Raw genomic sequence first — 16,198 nt, forward strand, 5'->3', positions numbered from 1 at the left:
TAAGAAGCCCCAAACTGACATAAAGAAAGAATAGCACTGCTGGCATTCAAATTCAAGATTTTCTGTTTACTAAACAGGCTCTTTGACCAACTAAGATAAAGGACAAACAGGTGTGATACATTAGAAAGCCTGCTTAGAGAGTTAAGAAGCCCCAAACTGACATAAAGAAAGAATAGCACTGCTGGCATTCAAATTCAAGATTTTCTGTTTACTAAACAGGCTCTTTGACCAACTAAGCCAAAGGACATAAAGGTGAGATACATTGGATAAACGGATTAGAGATGCATAGAAAGGAGGCATTTCAAAACAAAATCAACTGGTTTTACATTGTCATGCTTGACGCCATCTTTCTTCCTTTATATCTCTTAGATAGAAGAGATTTTTAATCTCACAATTGTACTATCAGTCACAAGTGAAACACCTATTTTTAAGATAGGAAGCTTCTTTGTGCGGAGATGAAAACAAGGCACTGCTGAGAGTCGAACTCAGGATCTCCTGTTTACTAGACAGGCGCTTTAACCAACTAAGCAACAGCACCAGAAGATGGCATGCATTTGAAATCCAAGGAAGATTGAAGCACCAATCGAACATTCAACTGGTTAGCGCAGCAAAACAATATTGAGCTTGAGTTCCATTCCACGTAGAGCAGAAACATGGAATAAGATTTCAATCTCAGTCATAACACTTAAGAAGCCAAATAAATTTTGAAGAGCATTCATTTAAAAGACTGACAAATTTACAGAAGCTGTATCGAGGACAAAGGCTTTGAAGTTTTGCAATTGAATGAGCCATCTTTTAGCACAGCTGAAATTTGGGACTTGTTTTGCTTCCAAGTTATGACACAGAATAGACAGATTGAAGAAATGCCATGGCAAAACCAAAAGGAGGAAAAATTATGACTAATTGATATTAAAAACCTCAGCACTCGTTCATTTCTGATAGAGTTTTCCCCAAGCTAACTTCAAACAACAGGCACTGTAGTTGACGAGATAAGGCAACTCTGACAAAAGCCAACATACAATCTTCAGTGAAAAAACACTGACTGGTAAAAACCCTCTCAACATCTTCCCACCTAAACGAACAGGTGCTATGTAGACGAGGTTGCCGAGTGGTTAAGGCGATGGACTGCTAATCCATTGTCCTCTGCATGCATGGGCTCGAATCCCATCCTCGTCGGATTGAGCTGCTTCTTCTTTCGTGTTGAATGGTTTGGTTTTCATTTTTAACCCAAGCGGTGGACACTTCAAGCATGAAAGTTTACAATACTCCTGTACTGCTATCAAACTTTGCAGAGTCAGATCTGTAAATCTACTGGTTTTAATTTGTAAAGCTTAATGCCATCCTATATTCTGTAAAGAAAATTATATCCTCTAATTCTTTTTAAAGTGTTTCAACAGCAGAGAATTTTTTTTCTCAATTGCACTATATTAGGGCTGTGGGAAATTAATATTTGATGACAAACAAGAGTAAAAGTCCTCTTTTTGGGGTAAAAACCCACAAAATGAGATGAAGAATAGAAAGCACTGCTGACATTCAAAATCAAGATTTTCCATTTACTAAATAGGCTCTTTGACCAACTAAGCCAAAGGACAAACAGGTGTGAAACATTAAAAAGCCTGCTTAGAGAGTTAAATAGCCCTAAACTGAGATAAAGAAGGAAAAGGACTGCTGGCATTCAAATTCAAGATTTTCCATTTACTAAATAGGCTCTTTGACCAACTAAGACAAAGGACAATCAGGTGTGATACATTAGAAAGCCTGCTTAGAGAGTTAAACAGCCCTAAACTGAGATAAAGAAGGAAGAGGACTGCTGGCATTCAAATTCAAGATTTTCTGTTTACTAAACAGGCTCTTTGACCAACTAAGACAAACAGGTGTGATACATTAGAAAGCCTGCTTAGAGAGTTAAGAAGCCCCAAACTGACATAAAGAAAGAATAGCACTGCTGGCATTCAAATTCAAGATTTTCTGTTTACTAAACAGGCTCTTTGACCAACTAAGCCAAAGGACATAAAGGTGAGATACATTGGATAAATGGATTAGAGATGCATAGAAAGGAGGCATTTCAAAACTAAATCAACTGGTTTTACATTGTCATGCTTGACGCCATCTTTCTTCCTTTATATCTCTTAGATAGAAGAGATTTTTAATCTCACAATTGCACTATCAGTCACAAGTGAAACACCTATTTTTAAGATAGGAAGCTTCTTTGTGAGATGAAAACAAGGCACTGCTGAGATTCGAACTCAGGATCTCCTGTTTACTAGACAGGCGCTTTAACCGACTAAGCCACAGCACCAGAAGATGGCATGCATTTGAAATCCAAGGAAGATTGAAGAACCAATCGAACATTCAACTGGTTAGCGCAGCAAAACAATATTGAGCTTGAGTTCCATTCCACGTAGAGCAGAAACATGGAATAAGATTTCAATCTCAGTCATAACACTTAAGAAGCCAAGTAAATTTTGAAGAGCATTCATTTAAAAGACTGACAAATTTACAGAAGCTGTATCGAGGATAAAGGCTTTGAAGTTTTGCAATTGAATGAGCCATCTTTTAGCACAGCTGAAATTTGGGACTTGTTTTGCTTCCAAGTTATGACACAGAATAGACAGATTGAAGAAATGCCATGGCAAAACCAAAAGGAGGAAAAATTATGACTAATTGATATTAAAAACCTCAGCACTGGTTCATTTCTGATAGAGTTTTCCCCAAGCTAACTTCAAACAACAGGCACTGTAGTTGATGAGATAAGGCAACTCTGAAAAAAGCCAACATACAATCTTCAGTGAAAAAACAATGACTGGTAAAAACCCTCTCAACATCTTCCCACCTAAACGCACGGGCACTATGTAGACGAGGTGGCCGAGTGGTAAAGGCGATGGACTGCTAATCCATTGTGCTCTGCATGCATGGGTTTGAATCCCAAACTCGTCGGATTAATCTGATTCTTCTTTCGTGTTGAATGGTTTGGTTTTCATTTTTAACCCAAGCGGTGGACACTTCAAGCATGAAAGTTTACAATACTCCTGTGCTGCTATCAAACTTTGCAGAGTCATATCTGTAAATCCACTGGTTTTAATTTGTAAAGCTTGATGCCATCCTATATTCTGTAAAGAAAATTATATCCTCTAATTCCTTTTAAAGTGTTTCAACAGCAGAGAATTTTATTTCTCAATTGCACTATATTAGGGCTGTGGGAAATTAATATTTGATGACAAACAAGAGTAAAAGTCCTCTTTTTGGGGTAAAAACCCACAAAATGAGATGAAGAATAGAAAGCACTGCTGACATTCAAAATCAAGATTTTTAATTTACTAAATAGGCTCTTTGACCAACTAAGCCAAAGGACAAACAGGTGTGATACATTAGAAAGCCTGCTTAGAGAGTTAAACAGCCCTAAACTGAGATAAAGAAGGAAGAGGACTGCTGGCATTCAAATTCAAGATTTTCTGTTTACTAAATAGGCTCTTTGACCAACTAAGACAAAGGACAAACAGGTGTGATACATTAGAAAGCCTGCTTAGAGAGTTAAGAAGCCCCAAACTGACATAAAGAAAGAATAGCACTGCTGGCATTCAAATTCAAGATTTTCTGTTTACTAAACAGGCTCTTTGACCAACTAAGACAAAGGACAAACAGGTGTGATACATTAGAAAGCCTGCTTAGAGAGTTAAGAAGCCCCAAACTGACATAAAGAAAGAATAGCACTGCTGGCATTCAAATTCAAGATTTTCTGTTTACTAAACAGGCTCTTTGACCAACTAAGATAAAGGACAAACAGGTGTGATACATTAGAAAGCCTGCTTAGAGAGTTAAGAAGCCCCAAACTGACATAAAGAAAGAATAGCACTGCTGGCATTCAAATTCAAGATTTTCTGTTTACTAAACAGGTTCTTTGACCAACTAAGCCAAAGGACATAAAGGTGAGATACATTGGATAAACGGATTAGAGATGCATAGAAAGGAGGCATTTCAAAACAAAAGCAACTGGTTTTACATTGTCATGCTTGAAGCCATCTTTCTTCCTTTATATCTCTTAGATAGAAGAGATTTTTAATCTCACAATTGCACTATCAGTCGCAAGTGAAACACCTATTTTTAAGATAGGAAGCTTCTTTGTGAGGAGATGAAAACAAGGCACTGCTGAGATTCGAACTCAGGATCTCCTGTTTACTAGACAGGCGCTTTAACCAACTAAGCCACAGCACCAGAAGATGGCATACATTTGAAATCCAAGGAAGATTGAAGAACCAATCGAACATTCAACTGGTTAGCGCAGCAAAACAATATTGAGCTTGAGTTCCATTCCACGTAGAGCAGAAACATGGAATAAGATTTCAATCTCAGTCATAACACTTAAGAAGCCAAGTAAATTTTGAAGAGCATTCATTTAAAAGACTGACAAATTTACAGAAGCTGTATCGAGGATAAAGGCTTTGAAGTTTTGCAATTGAATGAGCCATCTTTTAGCACAGCTGAAATTTGGGACTTGTTTTGCTTCCAAGTTATGACACAGAATAGACAGATTGAAGAAATGCCATGGCAAAACCAAAAGGAGGAAAAATTATGACTAATTGATATTAAAAACCTCAGCACTGGTTCATTTCTGATAGAGTTTTCCCCAAGCTAACTTCAAACAACAGGCACTGTAGTTGATGAGATAAGGCAACTCTGAAAAAAGCCAACATACAATCTTCAGTGAAAAAACAATGACTGGTAAAAACCCTCTCAACATCTTCCCACCTAAACGCACGGGCACTATGTAGACGAGGTGGCCGAGTGGTAAAGGCGATGGACTGCTAATCCATTGTGCTCTGCATGCATGGGTTTGAATCCCAAACTCGTCGGATTAATCTGATTCTTCTTTCGTGTTGAATGGTTTGGTTTTCATTTTTAACCCAAGCGGTGGACACTTCAAGCATGAAAGTTTACAATACTCCTGTGCTGCTATCAAACTTTGCAGAGTCAGATCTGTAAATCCACTGGTTTTAATTTGTAAAGCTTGATGCCATCCTATATTCTGTAAAGAAAATTATATCCTCTAATTCCTTTTAAAGTGTTTCAACAGCAGAGAATTTTATTTCTCAATTGCACTATATTAGGGCTGTGGGAAATTAATATTTGATGACAAACAAGAGTAAAAGTCCTCTTTTTGGGGTAAAAACCCACAAAATGAGATGAAGAATAGAAAGCACTGCTGACATTCAAAATTAAGATTTTTAATTTACTAAATAGGCTCTTTGACCAACTAAGCCAAAGGACAAACAGGTGTGATACATTAGAAAGCCTGCTTAGAGAGTTAAACAGCCCTAAACTGAGATAAAGAAGGAAGAGGACTGCTGGCATTCAAATTCAAGATTTTCTGTTTACTAAATAGGCTCTTTGACCAACTAAGACAAAGGACAAACAGGTGTGATACATTAGAAAGCCTGCTTAGAGAGTTAAGAAGCCCCAAACTGACATAAAGAAAGAATAGCACTGCTGGCATTCAAATTCAAGATTTTCTGTTTACTAAACAGGCTCTTTGACCAACTAAGACAAAGGACAAACAGGTGTGATACATTAGAAAGCCTGCTTAGAGAGTTAAGAAGCCCCAAACTGACATAAAGAAAGAATAGCACTGCTGGCATTCAAATTCAAGATTTTCTGTTTACTAAACAGGCTCTTTGACCAACTAAGATAAAGGACAAACAGGTGTGATACATTAGAAAGCCTGCTTAGAGAGTTAAGAAGCCCCAAACTGACATAAAGAAAGAATAGCACTGCTGGCATTCAAATTCAAGATTTTCTGTTTACTAAACAGGTTCTTTGACCAACTAAGCCAAAGGACATAAAGGTGAGATACATTGGATAAACGGATTAGAGATGCATAGAAAGGAGGCATTTCAAAACAAAATCAACTGGTTTTACATTGTCATGCTTGACGCCATCTTTCTTCCTTTATATCTCTTAGATAGAAGAGATTTTTAATCTCACAATTGTACTATCAGTCACAAGTGAAACACCTATTTTTAAGATAGGAAGCTTCTTTGTGAGGAGATGAAAACAAGGCACTGCTGAGAGTCGAACTCAGGATCTCCTGTTTACTAGACAGGCGCTTTAACCAACTAAGCCACAGCACCAGAAGATGGCATGCATTTGAAATCCAAGGAAGATTGAAGCACCAATCGAACATTCAACTGGTTAGCGCAGCAAAACAATATTGAGCTTGAGTTCCATTCCACGTAGAGCAGAAACATGGAATAAGATTTCAATCTCAGTCATAACACTTAAGAAGCCAAATAAATTTTGAAGAGCATTCATTTAAAAGACTGACAAATTTACAGAAGCTGTATCGAGGACAAAGGCTTTGAAGTTTTGCAATTGAATGAGCCATCTTTTAGCACAGCTGAAATTTGGGACTTGTTTTGCTTCCAAGTTATGACACAGAATAGACAGATTGAAGAAATGCCATGGCAAAACCAAAAGGAGGAAAAATTATGACTAATTGATATTAAAAACCTCAGCACTCGTTCATTTCTGATAGAGTTTTCCCCAAGCTAACTTCAAACAACAGGCACTGTAGTTGACGAGATAAGGCAACTCTGACAAAAGCCAACATACAATCTTCAGTGAAAAAACACTGACTGGTAAAAACCCTCTCAACATCTTCCCACCTAAACGCACAGGTGGTAAGAAAACGAGGTGGCCGAGTGGTTAAGGCGATGGACTGCTAATCCATTGTGCTCTGCATGCATGAGTTCGAATCCCATCCTCGTCGGATTAAGCTGCTTCTTCTTTCGTGTTGAATGGTTTGGTTTTCATTTTTAACCCAAGCGGTGGACACTTCAAGCATGAAAGTTTACAATACTCCTGTACTGCTATCAAACTTTGCAGAGTCAGATCTGTAAATCTACTGGTTTTAATTTGTAAAGCTTAATGCCATCCTATATTCTGTAAAGAAAATTATATCCTCTAATTCTTTTTAAAGTGTTTCAACAGCAGAGAATTTTTTTTCTCAATTGCACTATATTAGGGCTGTGGGAAATTAATATTTGATGACAAACAAGAGTAAAAGTCCTCTTTTTGGGGTAAAAACCCACAAAATGAGATGAAGAATAGAAAGCACTGCTGACATTCAAAATCAAGATTTTACATTTACTAAATAGGCTCTTTGACCAACTAAGCCAAAGGACAAACAGGTGCGAAACATTAAAAAGCCTGCTTAGAGAGTTAAACAGCCCTAAACTGAGATAAAGAAGGAAAAGGACTGCTGGCATTCAAATTCAAGATTTTCCATTTACTAAATAGGCTCTTTGACCAACTAAGACAAAGGACAATCAGGTGTGATACATTAGAAAGCCTGCTTAGAGAGTTAAACAGCCCTAAACTGAGATAAAGAAGGAAGAGGACTGCTGGCATTCAAATTCAAGATTTTCTGTTTACTAAACAGGCTCTTTGACCAACTAAGACAAACAGGTGTGATACATTAGAAAGCCTGCTTAGAGAGTTAAGAAGCCCCAAACTGACATAAAGAAAGAATAGCACTGCTGGCATTCAAATTCAAGATTTTCTGTTTACTAAACAGGCTCTTTGACCAACTAAGCCAAAGGACATAAAGGTGTGATACATTAGAAAGCCTGCTTAGAGAGTTAAGAAGCCCCAAACTGACATAAAGAAAGAATAGCACCGCTGGCATTCAAATTCAATATTTTCTGTTTACTAAACAGGCTCTTTGACCAACTAAGACAAAGGACAAACAGGTGTGATACATTAGAAAGCCTGCTTAGAGAGTTAAGAAGCCCCAAACTGACATAAAGAAAGAATAGCACTGCTGGCATTCAAATTCAAGATTTTCTGTTTACTAAACAGGCTCTTTGACCAACTAAGCCAAAGGACATAAAGGTGAGATACATTAGAAAGCCTGCTTAGAGAGTTAAGAAGCCCCAAACTGACATAAAGAAAGAATAGCACTGCTGGCATTCAAATTCAAGATTTTCTGTTTACTAAACAGGCTCTTTGACCAACTAAGCCAAAGGACATAAAGGTGAGATACATTGGATAAACGGATTAGAGATGCATAGAAAGGAGGCATTTCAAAACTAAATCAACTGGATTTACATTGTCATGCTTGACGCCATCTTTCTTCCTTAATATCTCTTAGATAGAAGAGATTTTTAATCTCACAACTGCACTATCAATCACAAGTGAAACACCTATTTTTAGGATTGAAACACCTATTTTTAAGATAGGAAGCTTCTTTGTGAGGAGATGAAAACAAGGCACTGCTGAGATTCGAACTCAGGATCTTCTGTTTACTAGACAGGCGCTTTAACCAATTAAGCCACAGCACCAGAAGATGGCATGCATTTGAAATCCAAGGAAGATTGAAGCACCAATCGAACATTCAACTGGATAGCGCAGCAAAACAATATTGAGCTTGAGTTCCATTCCACGTAGAGCAGAAACATGGAATAAGATTTCAATCTCAGTCATAACACTTAAGAAGCCAAGAAAATTTTGAAGAGCATTCATTTAAAAGACTGACAAATTTACAGAAGCTGTATCGAGGACAAAGGCTTTGAAGTTTTGCAATTGAATGAGCCATCTTTTAGCACAGCTGAAATTTGGGACTTGTTTTGCTTCCAAGTTATGACACAGAATAGACAGATTGAAGAAATGCCATGGCAAAACCAAAAGGAGGAAAAATTATGACTAATTGATATTAAAAACCTCAGCACTCGTTCATTTCTGATAGACTTTTCCCCAAGCTAACTTCAAACAACAGGCACTGTAGTTGACGAGATAAGGCAACTCTGACAAAAGCCAACATACAATCTTCAGTGAAAAAACACTGACTGGTAAAAACCCTCTCAACATCTTCCCACCTAAACGCACAGGTGCTGTGTAGACGAGGTGGCCGAGTGGTTAAGGCGATGGACTGCTAATCCATTGTGCTCTGCATGCATGGGTTTGAATCCCATCCTCGTCGGATTAAGCTGCTTCTTCTTTCGTGTTGAATGGTTTGGTTTTCATTTTTAACCCAAGCGGTGGACTCTTCAAGCATGAAAGTTTACAATACTCCTGTGCTGCTATCAAACTTTGCAGAGTCAGATCTGTAAATCTACTGGTTTTAATTTGTAAAGCTTAATGCCATCCTATATTCTGTAAAGAAAATTATATCCTCTAATTCTTTTTAAAGTGTTTCAACAGCAGAGAATTTTTTTTCTCAATTGCACTATATTAGGGCTGTGGGAAATTAATATTTGATGACAAACAAGAGTAAAAGTCCTCTTTTTGGGGTAAAAACCCACAAAATGAGATGAAGAATAGAAAGCACTGCTGACATTCAAAATCAAGATTTTCCATTTACTAAATAGGCTCTTTGACCAACTAAGCCAAAGGACAAACAGGTGCGAAACATTAAAAAGCCTGCTTAGAGAGTTAAACAGCCCTAAACTGAGATAAAGAAGGAAAAGGACTGCTGGCATTCAAATTCAAGATTTTCCATTTACTAAATAGGCTCTTTGACCAACTAAGACAAAGGACAATCAGGTGTGATACATTAGAAAGCCTGCTTAGAGAGTTAAACAGCCCTAAACTGAGATAAAGAAGGAAGAGGACTGCTGGCATTCAAATTCAAGATTTTCTGTTTACTAAACAGGCTCTTTGACCAACTAAGACAAACAGGTGTGATACATTAGAAAGCCTGCTTAGAGAGTTAAGAAGCCCCAAACTGACATAAAGAAAGAATAGCACTGCTGGCATTCAAATTCAAGATTTTCTGTTTACTAAACAGGCTCTTTGACCAACTAAGCCAAAGGACATAAAGGTGAGATACATTGGATAAACGGATTAGAGATGCATAGATAGGAGGCATTTCAAAACTAAATCAACTGGATTTACATTGTCATGCTTGACGCCATCTTTCTTCCTTTATATCTCTTAGATAGAAGAGATTTTCAATCTCACAATTGCATATTTGTGAGGAGATGAAAACAAGGCACTGCTGAGATTCGAACTCAGGATCTCCTGTTTACTAGACAGGCGCTTTAACCAACTAAGCCACAGCACCAGAAGATGGCATGCATTTGAAATCCAAGGAAGATTGAAGCACCAATCGAACATTCAACTGGTTAGCGCAGCAAAACAATATTGAGCTTGAGTTCCATTCCACGTAGAGCAGAAACATGGAATAAGATTTCAATCTCAGTCATAACACTTAAGAAGCCAAATAAATTTTGAAGAGCATTCATTTAAAAGACTGACAAATTTACAGAAGCTGTATCGAGGACAAAGGCTTTGAAGTTTTGCAATTTAATGAGCCATCTTTTAGCACAGCTGAAATTTGGGACTTGTTTTGCTTCCAAGTTATGACACAGAATAGACAGATTGAAGAAATGCCATGGCAAAACCAAAAGGAGGAAAAATTATGACTAATTGATATTAAAAACCTCAGCACTCGTTCATTTCTGATAGAGTTTTCCCCAAGCTAACTTCAAACAACAGGCACTGTAGTTGACGAGATAAGGCAACTCTGACAAAAGCCAACATACAATCTTCAGTGAAAAAACACTGACTGGTAAAAACCCTCTCAACATCTTCCCACCTAAACGCACAGGTGCTATGTAGATGAGGTGGCCGAGTGGTTAAGGCGATGGACTGCTAATCCATTGTGCTCTGCATGCATGGGTTCGAATCCCATCCTCGTCAGATTAAGCTGCTTCTTCTTTCGTTTTGAATGGTTTGGTTTTCTTTTATAACCCAAGCGGTGGACTCTTCAAGCATGAATGTTTACAATACTCCTGTGCTGCTATCAAACTTTGCAGAGTCAGATCTGTAAATCCACTGGTTTTAATTTGTAAAGCTTAATGCCATCCTATATTCTGTAAAGAAAATTATATCCTCTAATTCTTTTTAAAGTGTTTCAACAGCAGAGAATTTTTTTTCTCAATTGCACTATATTAGGGCTGTGGGAAATTAATATTTGATGACAAACAAGAGTAAAAGTCCTCTTTTTGGGGTAAAAACCCACAAAATGAGATGAAGAATAGAAAGCACTGCTGACATTCAAAATCAAGATTTTCCATTTACTAAATAGGCTCTTTGACCAACTAAGCCAAAGGACAAACAGGTGCGAAACATTAAAAAGCCTGCTTAGAGAGTTAAACAGCCCTAAACTGAGATAAAGAAGGAAAAGGACTGCTGGCATTCAAATTCAAGATTTTCTGTTTACTAAACAGGCTCTTTGACCAACTAAGACAAACAGGTGTGATACATTAGAAAGCCTGCTTAGAGAGTTAAGAAGCCCCAAACTGACATAAAGAAAGAATAGCACTGCTGGCATTCAAATTCAAGATTTTCTGTTTACTAAACAGGCTCTTTGACCAACTAAGCCAAAGGACATAAAGGTGAGATACATTGGATAAACGGATTAGAGATGCATAGATAGGAGGCATTTCAAAACTAAATCAACTGGTTTTACATTGTCACGCTTGACGCCATCTTTCTTCCTTTATATCTCTTAGATAGAAGAGATTTTTAATCTCACAATTGCACTATCAGTCAGAAGTGAAACACCTATTTTTAAGATAGGAAGCTTCTTTGTGAGGAGATGAAAACAAGCCACTGCTGAGATTCGAACTCAGGATCTCCTGTTTACTAGACAGGCGCTTTAACCAACTAAGCCACAGCACCAGAAGATGGCATGCATTTGAAATCCAAGGAAGATTGAAGCACCAATCGAACATTCAACTGGTTAGCGCAGCAAAACAATATTGAGCTTGAGTTCCATTCCACGTAGAGCAGAAACATGGAATAAGATTTCAATCTCAGTCATAACACTTAAGAAGCCAAATAAATTTTGAAGAGCATTCATTTAAAAGACTGACAAATTTACAGAAGCTGTATCGAGGACAAAGGCTTTGAAGTTTTGCAATTGAATGAGCCATCTTTTAGCACAGCTGAAATTTGGGACTTGTTTTGCTTCCAAGTTATGACACAGAATAGACAGATTGAAGAAATGCCATGGCAAAACCAAAAGGAGGAAAAATTATGACTAATTGATATTAAAAACCTCAGCACTGGTTCATTTCTGATAGAGTTTTCCCCAAGCTAACTTCAAACAACAGGCACTGTAGTTGACGAGATAAGGCAACTCTGACAAAAGCCAACATACAATCTTCAGTGAAAAAACACTGACTGGTAAAAACCCTCTCAACATCTTCCCACCTAAACGCACAGGTGCTATGTAGACGAGGTGGCCGAGTGGTTAAGGCGATAAACTGCTAATCCATTGTGCTCTGCATGCATGGGTTCGAATCCCATCCTCATCGGATTAAGCTGCTTCTTCTTTCGTGTTGAATGGTTTGGTTTTCATTTTTAACCCAAGCGGTGGACACTTCAAGCATGAAAGTTTACAATACTCCTGTACTGCTATCAAACTTTGCAGAGTCAGATCTGTAAATCTACTGGTTTTAGTTTGTAAAGCTTAATGCCATCCTATATTCTGTAAAGAAAATTATATCCTCTAATTCTTTTTAAAGTGTTTCAACAGCAGAGAATTTTTTTTCTCAATTGCACTATATTAGGGCTGTGGGAAATTAATATTTGATGACAAACAAGAGTAAAAGTCCTCTTTTTGGGGTAAAAACCCACAAAATGAGATGAAGATTAGAAAGCACTGCTGACATTCAAAATCAAGATTTTCCATTTACTAAATAGGCTCTTTGACCAACTAAGCCAAAGGACAAACAGGTGCGAAACATTAAAAAGCCTGCTTAGAGAGTTAAACAGCCCTAAACTGAGATAAAGAAGGAAAAGGACTGCTGGCATTCAAATTCAAGATTTTCTGTTTACTAAACAGGCTCTTTGACCAACTAAGACAAAGGACAATCAGGTGTGATACATTAGAAAGCCTGCTTAGAGAGTTAAACAGCCCTAAACTGAGATAAAGAAGGAAGAGGACTGCTGGCATTCAAATTCAAGATTTTCTGTTTACTAAACAGGCTCTTTGACCAACTAAGACAAACAGGTGTGATACATTAGAAAGCCTGCTTAGAGAGTTAAGAAGCCCCAAACTGACATAAAGAAAGAATAGCACTGCTGGCATTCAAATTCAAGATTTTCTGTTTACTAAACAGGCTCTTTGACCAACTAAGCCAAAGGACATAAAGGTGAGATACATTGGATAAACGGATTAGAGATGCATAGATAGGAGGCATTTCAAAACTAAATCAACTGGTTTTACATTGTCATGCTTGACGCCATCTTTCTTCCTTTATATCTCTTAGATAGAAGAGATTTTTAATCTCACAATTGCACTATCAGTCAGAAGTGAAACACCTATTTTTAAGATAGGAAGCTTCTTTGTGAGGAGATGAAAACAAGGCACTGCTGAGATTCGAACTCAGGATCTCCTGTTTATTAGACAGGCGCTTTAACCAACTAAGCCACAGCACCAGAAGATGGCATGCATTTGAAATCCAAGGAAGATTGAAGCACCAATCGAACATTCAACTGGTTAGCGCAGCAAAACAATATTGAGCTTGAGTTCCATTCCACGTAGAGCAGAAACATGGAATAAGATTTCAATCTCAGTCATAACTAGTGTTGAGCATTCCGATACCGCAAGTATCGGGTATCGGCCGATATTTGCGGTATCGGAACTCCGATACTGACTTCCGATACTTTTGTCATATCGGATTCCGGAATCGGAATCGGAAGTTCAAAGTTGATTGACAGCCGAAATGACGTCATCATGATGTGTGGTGTGTGCGCATCATGATGCGCCGTCATTTCGGGCCTTCCGGGGGTCTCTGCCGGCCTGCCGGGGGGGGCTGTGCCGGCCTGCCGGGGGGCTGTGTGGACTGCCCGGGGTCTGTACCGGCCTGCCGGGGGGCTGTGCCGGCCTGCCGGTGGTCTGTGCACCCTGTGGGGGTCTGTACCGGCCTGCCGGGGGGCTGTGCCGGCCTGCCGGTGGTCTGTGCACCCTGTGGGGGTCTGTACCGGCCTGCCGGGGGCTGTGCCAGCCTGCCGGGGGGCTGTGCTGATGTCCGGGAGTTTGTGCAGGCATCGTCCGATGGGACTACAAGTCCCATCGGGCGATGCCTGCTACCATGACAGTGATTGACACATTAGCCAATGATGGGACAGTAGTAGTCCCATCATCCAGCTAATGTGTTAAATGTAAAAAAAAAAAAAATACTACATACATACATACTACATGCATGCTACATACATACTACATATATACTACATGCATGCTACATACATACTACATGCATGCTACATACATACTACATGCTACATACATACTACATATATACTACATGCATGCTACATACATACTACATGCTACATACATACTACATATATACTACATGCATGCTACATACATACTACATGCTACATACATACTACATATATACTACATGCATGCTACATACATACTACATGCTACATACATACTACATATATACTACATGCATGCTACATACATACTACATACATACTACATACATACTACATGCATGCTACATACATACTACATGCTACATACATGCTACATACATACTACATACATACTACATACATACTACATACATACTACATGCTACATGCATGCTACATACATACTACATACATACCACATATATACTACATTCATACTACATGCATGCTACATACAATACATACATAGACATACAGTACATATAACATAGAGTAACATACTTACCAATACTTGTCACATTGTTCCCCGAAGCCATTGTCTTTTACGGAATAAATATTAACATAACAAACCACAAAAATACTCACCCATGATCCGAAGCAGTCCACGAGTGTGTCCCACGACGATCTTGGGTAGAGAACTGCAGCATCAGCTGATGCTGCCGCTCTCTACGGGCTGCAGGAATCCAATGACGGAAGGTAGGTATCCTTCCGCACTGTATTCCTCCGCCACTTAAAAAAAAAAAGTCCCTAGTCTCACTTTATGGTGAAAGCTGTGTGGGAAATTCCCACGCAGCAATGGCATAAAGTGAGACTAGGGACTTTTTTTTTTTTTAAGTGGCGGAGGAATACAGTGCGGAAGGATACCTACCTTCCGTCATTGGATTCCTGCAGCCCGTAGAGAGCGGTCGCATCAGCTGATGCTGCAGTTCTCTACCCAAGATCGTCGTGGGACACACTCGTGGACTGCTTCGGATCATGGGTGAGTATTTTTGTGGTTTGTTATGTTAATATTTATTCCGTAAAAGACAATGGCTTCGGGGAACAATGTGACAAGTATTGATAAGTATGTTACTCTATGTTATATGTACTGTATGTCTATGTATGTATTGTATGAATGTATTGTATGTAGCATGCATGTAGTATGTATGTAGTATATATGTGGTATGTATGTAGTATATATGTGGTATGTATGTAGCATGCATGTAGTATGTATGTAGTATGTATGTAGTATGTATGTAGCATGTAGCATGTATGTAGCATGCATGTAGTATATATGTGGTATGTATGTAGCATGTAGTATGCATGTAGTATGTATGTAGTATGTATGTAGTATGTATGTAGCATGTAGTATGTATGTAGCATGTAGTATGTATGTAGCATGCATGTAGTATGTATGTAGTATATATGTAGCATGTAGTATGTATGTAGCATGCATGTAGTATGTATGTAGTATATATGTAGCATGTAGTATGCATGTAGCATGCATGTAGTATGTATGTAGTATATATGTGGTATGTATGTAGCATGTAGTATGTATGTAGCATGTAGTATGTATGTAGTATGTATGTAGTATATATGTAGCATGTAGTATGTATGTAGCATGCATGTAGTATATATGTAGTATGTATGTAGCATGTAGTATATATGTAGCATGCATGTAGTATATATGTAGTATGTATGTAGTATATATGTAGCATGCATGTAGTATGTATGTAGCATGTAGTATGTATGTAGTATGCATGTAGTATATATGTAGCATGTATGTAGCATGTAGTATGTATGTAGTATGTATGTAGTATATATGTAGCATGTAGTATGTATGTAGCATGCATGTAGTATATATGTAGTATGTATGTAGCATGTAGTATATATGTAGCATGCATGTAGTATATATGTAGCATGTAGTATGTAGTATGTATGTAGCATGTAGTATGTATGTAGCATGTAGTATATATGTAGTATGTATGTTGTATGTATGTAGCAT

At 38.1% G+C, this 16,198-nt stretch overlaps 6 non-coding genes across 6 annotated transcripts; 2 read left to right on the forward strand and 4 right to left on the reverse strand.

The window, feature by feature from the left end:
• Window positions 1-2,225: 2,225 nt before the first annotated feature.
• On the reverse strand, window positions 2,226-2,299 carry TRNAT-AGU (transfer RNA threonine (anticodon AGU)). The gene has a single exon. It is a non-coding gene; the product is annotated as a tRNA-Thr (tRNA).
• Window positions 2,300-4,138: 1,839 nt separating this feature from the next.
• On the reverse strand, window positions 4,139-4,212 carry TRNAT-AGU (transfer RNA threonine (anticodon AGU)). Its single transcript has one exon. It is a non-coding gene; the product is annotated as a tRNA-Thr (tRNA).
• A 4,680-nt stretch (window positions 4,213-8,892) lies between these two features.
• TRNAS-GCU (transfer RNA serine (anticodon GCU)) lies at window positions 8,893-8,974 on the forward strand. The gene has a single exon. It is a non-coding gene; the product is annotated as a tRNA-Ser (tRNA).
• Window positions 8,975-9,983: 1,009 nt separating this feature from the next.
• On the reverse strand, window positions 9,984-10,057 carry TRNAT-AGU (transfer RNA threonine (anticodon AGU)). The gene has a single exon. It is a non-coding gene; the product is annotated as a tRNA-Thr (tRNA).
• Window positions 10,058-10,613: 556 nt separating this feature from the next.
• TRNAS-GCU (transfer RNA serine (anticodon GCU)) lies at window positions 10,614-10,695 on the forward strand. Its single transcript has one exon. It is a non-coding gene; the product is annotated as a tRNA-Ser (tRNA).
• Window positions 10,696-13,369: 2,674 nt separating this feature from the next.
• TRNAI-AAU (transfer RNA isoleucine (anticodon AAU)) lies at window positions 13,370-13,443 on the reverse strand. The gene has a single exon. It is a non-coding gene; the product is annotated as a tRNA-Ile (tRNA).
• Between the last annotated feature and the right edge of the window lie 2,755 nt (window positions 13,444-16,198).

This window comes from Dendrobates tinctorius, unplaced genomic scaffold (genome assembly GCF_039654945.1).
Source record: "Dendrobates tinctorius isolate UK_male_01 unplaced genomic scaffold, ASM3965494v1 ptg000254l, whole genome shotgun sequence".
Lineage (NCBI taxonomy): Eukaryota > Metazoa > Chordata > Amphibia > Anura > Dendrobatidae > Dendrobates > Dendrobates tinctorius.